This window comes from Oncorhynchus tshawytscha, linkage group LG02 (genome assembly GCF_018296145.1).
Source record: "Oncorhynchus tshawytscha isolate Ot180627B linkage group LG02, Otsh_v2.0, whole genome shotgun sequence".
NCBI classification, from domain to species: domain Eukaryota; kingdom Metazoa; phylum Chordata; class Actinopteri; order Salmoniformes; family Salmonidae; genus Oncorhynchus; species Oncorhynchus tshawytscha.
This window is the reverse complement of record NC_056430.1, coordinates 11,979,699-11,985,698: the sequence shown is the minus strand read 5'-3', so window position 1 is coordinate 11,985,698 and position 6,000 is coordinate 11,979,699.

The window sequence follows — 6,000 nt, the reverse complement described above, 5'->3', positions numbered from 1 at the left end:
AAGGTATAAAACAATTATTTGATGAAACATTGATTTTGATCTTAATGCTTCTAGCCCATAAATGCATTGAAAAACAGCATCATACATGGATAAACGGACTGTCCCCCCCAAAAAATCTAAATGAAGTTTGTCTGTCCTATATCTGAGATGTATAAGAAAGATCAGGAAACCATTTCCCCAAATGTATTTAACCTATTTTAAGCACTGAATGTGTTTAACTGGTACCCAGCTACCTTCAGACTAGTCTTGTGAGGCTTGTGGGTGTCCTAGAACAAAACAACCGACATCTACACGTTTGTGTGAGACTCCATATTAGTGTGTAGCCCAAACTGTTTGGTTGGTACTAATAGCAGATCGGATGTACCGACTTCAGACTAGTCCCGTGACGATGATGGGTCATAATAGTTTCTAGGCCAAACCGTTTGGACGCTACAGACGTTTTGTTCGTGATCTCTCACGGTCTGACAAACTTCGCTTTAGCTCTGTCACCTTTCACCTCAGATGTGGAAGGGGAACATCGGCGAATGTAGCTTAAACTGGCAGATTTGGATTTAGTATTATTATGCTAATTAGATTTCTGAGGGGCTACGGAAATAGACTCTCTAGGGATTAATCTCGAGAAGACAAGTTAAGTGTTTTAATGTTATCTTAGTTAGAAAATAGCCCTTGGTTGGATTTCCCTAAAGCATGGCAGTACTAAGATCTTTGGTGCATGTTAATTCCACTCAAACTAAATGATCTGAATGGTATAACGCTTTTGGGAAACACAACCATGATCATCTAGACGTAGACAATATCCAAAATAACCAACACACTGAATTCAAAAGTCATGTCTTTCTACACAATACCACAACATTTTTCTGATCTGGGAGGTGAACTCAGTGTTGTACTTTTCAGATGGAGTCGAGGCATTAGAATGTACCAGAGGCCACAAAAATAGAGCTTATTGGGCATAAACACATGACGAACCAGTGGGGCCTGGCTGGATACTCTATGTACACCTCTAGCCTCTGAGATTCAGGGAGACGGCTCTCTAGCCAGAGCTCTGCCTTTTGAAATTCAGGGAGACGGCTTGAATCTACAGCTCACACATACTCAACTGCTCTGGTGTTTTGGGTTCTGAGGGAGATAGCAGTGCTCATAGGGCCTGAAGGCCTGTGGAGCTGTAGGGTTGTGTTGTATGTAGAGGACTGACTGACTGACCGACAGACAGACAGAGATAGATGGTGTGTTGTCTTCGAGCGTCGCCCCTTGGAACAGAGTTTTGTGGTCCCAGAGAGGCTTGGATTAGTTTCAGGACGCTTGTGAAGTTGATGGGGTTTGCTCTCTAAAAGCGTGTGTGTGTGTGCTTCCCATTGGCTCATTCATCCCCTGTAACTATACCCCAGGTCGTTGATGTACATGAGAATGTGCTCTCAGTCAACTTACCTGGTAAAATGAGGGTTAAATAAAAAAGTGTCTAGGTTGGCGGCTGCTCTCCAAACGGCTGAGCCCCGGCCCTCAGAGGACTCTGTTACGTAAGGCTGCCGAAGTGAGAACACTATGGTACACACACACACCAATCCTTGTAACTAGTGCCTAGGGTCTTGGTAGCTTCAGTATGAAGAGGGACTGTGCGTCTGCCTAGTCTGTTTGGCTGTCTTTTTGGGATACTGCAGATCTCACTGTCTCTCACACGGCGAGCACACACACACACACCTACACACCTACTTTGCTTCCCGGGCTCAGGGGGAAACGCACGCTGCCTTCCGTCCTCAGGCTTTGTCTGGTTGTCCTAAGATGGTCTACACAACACAACTTCAACTGTCTTTACGTTCCCATCTTCTACCATCTCTTCGCCTCTTACCTCGCCCTCTCTCCCTTTGCCTCTTACCTCGCCCTCTCTCCCTTCACCTCTTACCTCGCCCTCTCTCCCTTCGCCTCTTACCTCGCCCTCTCTCCCTTTGCCTCTTACCTCGCCCTCTCTCCCTTCACCTCTTACCTCGCCCTCTCTCCCTTCGCCTCTTACCTCGCCCTCTCTCCCTTCGCCTCTTACCTTGCCCCCTCTCTCTCATTCACTCTTCTCTCATTTCTCACAACTTGCCTCTTTCCCCCTCCCATTCGTCTGTCTGAGTCCTGCTCGCTTCCCTCCCTCCTCACCTTCCCCTCCCTTTCTCTCTCTTCCCTCCCTGCTCACCCTCCCCTCCCCTTCTCTCTCTTCCTCTCTCACCCCCCCCCCCACCTCAGTAGCTCAGTAATATTAGCTGTGCAGGCAGCGCAGTGTGTTCAGTTCTGGTGTGGTACAGAGAAGAGGAGAGCCGGAGAGGGGAGCGGCGTGGTGAGCGAGCCCAAGATTAGAGCACGGTTCCTTGGTTAGCCTGGCCGAGAGTCCCCTGGGCCATGTGGCTCCTTGACTGGATCGTCTCTCTCAATACCACCGTGGTCAAGCTGGCCACCGGCCTGAGGTGCAAGTGAGTGGCAGATTTGACTGTTTTCATTAAGTAAGTCTTGATTATCCCATCCCTCTCGTTCTCAATTGCTCCCCTCCCACCCACCCTCCCGCTCGCTCGCTCCTCCCCCTCCCTCCTTCTCTTTCTCTCTCTTTCTGCCCGCATCCCTCTCTCCTCTAGTCTCATGTTCTCTCTTTCTCCTCAAAAATCTAGGGCCGGCTCTGACTCCATCCCTGTTAGGCCTAATTTTGGCGCTTTTTTTAGACTAAAATAAAATTAAGTCTTAGTCACATTTGTCATTTAAATAACGATTTAGTCTAGTTATTGTCAAAATGACAGTGGGCCGTTTTAGTCAGCTAAATGTTATTTTGTTTTAGTCACATTTTAGTCATCACATTTGAATTGCCTCACTAACCTTAAATTAAATTCTCACCCATCTACACAAAATACCCCATAATGACACATTGAAAACCATGTTTTTAGAAATGTTTGCAAATGTATTTAAACTAAAATACAGAAATCTCATTTACGCTGGACAAAAATATAAATGCAACATGTAAAGTGTTGGTCCCATGTTTCATGAGCTGAAATAAACAATCCCAGAAATGTTTCATATGCATATTGGGGCGGCAGGGTAGCCTAGTGGTTAGAGCGTTGGACTAGTAACCGGAAGGTTGTGAGTTCAAACCCCCAAGCTGACAAGGTACAAATCTGTCGTTCTGCCCCTGAACAAGGCAGTTAACCCACTGTTCCCAGGCCGTCATTGAAAATAAGAATGTGTTCTTAACTGACTTGCCTAGTTAAATAAATAAAAAAACATAAGTGTTTCTCTCCAATTTTGTGCACTAATGTGAGCATTTCTCCTTTGCCAAGATATTCCATCCACCTGACAGGTGTGGTATATCAAGAAACTCATTAAAACAGCATGATCCTTACCACAGGTGCACCTTGTGCTGGGGGTAATAAAAAGCCACTCTAAAATGTGCAAGTTTGTCACAATGACATGATGTCTCAAGTTTTCAGGAAGCGGGCAATTGGCATGCTGACTGCAGGAATGTGCATCAGAGCTGTTGCCTGATAATTGAATGTTAATTCCTCTACCATAAGCCGCCTCCAACTAGAGGTCGACCGATTAATCGGAATGGCCGATTAATTAGGGCCGATTTCAAGTTTTCATAACAATCGGTAATCTGCATTTTCGGACACCGATCATGGCCAATTGCACTCCGCGAGGAGACTGCATGGCAGGCTAGGCTGACTACCTGTTGTGCGAGTGCAGCAAGGAGCCAAGGTAAGGTGCTAGCTAGCATTAAACATATCTTATAAAAAAAAACTATCTTAACATAATCACTAGTTAACTACACATGGTTGATGATATTACTTGTTTAACTAGCTTGTCCTGCATTGCTCATAATCGATGCGGTGCCTGTTAATTTATCATTGAATCAAAGCCCACCTTGCCAAATGGGGGATTCAACAAGCGCATTCGCCAAAAAAGCAATGTCGTTGCACCAATGTTTACCTAAACATAAACATCAACACCTTTCTTAAAATCAATACACAAGTATATATTTTTAAACCTGCATATATAGTTAATATTGCCTGTTAACATGAATTTCTTTTAATTGGGGAAATTGTGTCACTTCTCTTGCGTTCTGTGCAACAGAGTCAGGCTATATGCAGCAGTTTGGGCCACCTGGCTCGTTGCAAAATGTGTCAAGACCATTTCTTCCTAACAAAGACAACCAACTTCCCCAAACTGGGGAAGGGAATATCCCTGAGCTGACAAGGTAAAAATCTGTCGTTCTGCCCCTGAACAAGGCAGTTAACCCACTGTTCCTAGGCCGTCATTGTAAATAAGAATTTGTTCTTAGCTGACTTGCCTAGTTAAATAAATAAGTAGCTGAGATGCCGGTGAGAAGGGCCCGATCACGTGACAGGCATTTGATAATAAGAATTGCGATATCTGAGAGAGCTATGTGATTGAGAGTTGCTTCAGAGCGCGGCGATTGGCAGCCAGAAAAGGGGGATGCCGCCGGGAAATTCGAGGCCTGGTGAGAATATTATCAAGTGCTTGTCAAATTGTTAATGAGCGACTGATGGAAGTGTGTACCGCCTGCACAAGAAACGAAGCAGAGCTCATGTCTTTCATGCAACTTTTTTCAATTTCTCATTAGTCGCATCATGCAGCCTCAGAATGTATTAGACATCTAAACATATAGCCCAACGTTTGTATCTCAACTAAAGTTGTACAAATAACTCAAAATTAATTTCTTGACGCATCCATCCCTTTAGCGGGATCATTTTCATCAACACCCGCTGAATTGCGGCGCGCCAAATTCAAATTAAATTACTAAAAAGTGCAATATAGCAAAACACAGTTTAGCTTGTTGTTAATCCACCTGGCGTGTCAGATCTCAATACAGCTTTTCGGTGAAAGCAGAACAAGCGTTAATGTAAGAACATCTCTCTCAGTAGACAAAATATTACAAACACTAGCAGCCAAGTAGATTGGTCACGAAAGTCAGAAAAGCAATAGATTAAATCGCTTACCTTTGATGATCTTCGGACGTTCGCACTCAGGAGACTCCCAGTTACACAATAAATGTTCCTTTTGTTCCATAAAGATCATTTTTATATCCAAAATACATCCATTTGTTTGGCGCGTTATGTTCAGAAATACACAGGCTCGAGCGGTCACGACATCGCAGACGAAAATTCCAAATAGTATCCGTAATGTCAACAGAAACATGTCAAACGTTATTTATAATCAATCCTCAGGTTGTTTTTAAAATATATAATCGATATTATATCAACCGGGACTGTCGCTTTTTCAATAGGAGAGGGAGAGACAATGGCTGCCCCACTATCGCGAAATCTTTCTTGCTCATTTTTCAAAATAAAAGCCTGAAACTATGTCTAAAGACTGTTGACACCTTGAGGAAGCCATATGAAAAGGAATCTGGTTGATATCACTTTAAATGGAGGCAAGGCATCCAATGGAAAAGAGAGCTTTCAGGAAAAACAGCTCTTCCTGGTTTGATTTTCCTCAGGTTTTCGCCTGCAATATCACTTCTGTTATACACAGACAATATTTTTGACCGTTTTGGAAACTTTAGAGTGTTTTCTATCCTAATCTGACAATTATATGCATATTCTAGTTTCTGGGCCTGAGAAATAGGCAGTTTCAAATGGGTACGTTTTATAAAAATATAAACGAAAATCCTGCCCCCTACACTCAAGAAGTTAAGCATATAGGAGGACCTGTTTCTTCGTTAACCGATCCACACAGAATAGTTTCATGTGCACACTCCCTCGGAAATCGTTTGGAGAAAATATCCAACGCGTTGAAAAATCTCTGGTTCTGCCCTTGAGCAAGGCAGTTAACCCCAACAACAACAGCTCCCCGACGCCCATTGTGGGAAGAGCAGTGGTGGCCCCCACCCCCCACCGTGGCCCCCACCCCCATCTAAGTTGCCCATCACTGCGCTAGTCTTTCCCTGCCTCCCAATGCTGACCATTGTCCCACAGATTTAGAATGGGAAGACCAGTCAGTTCCAGTTGTGTTATC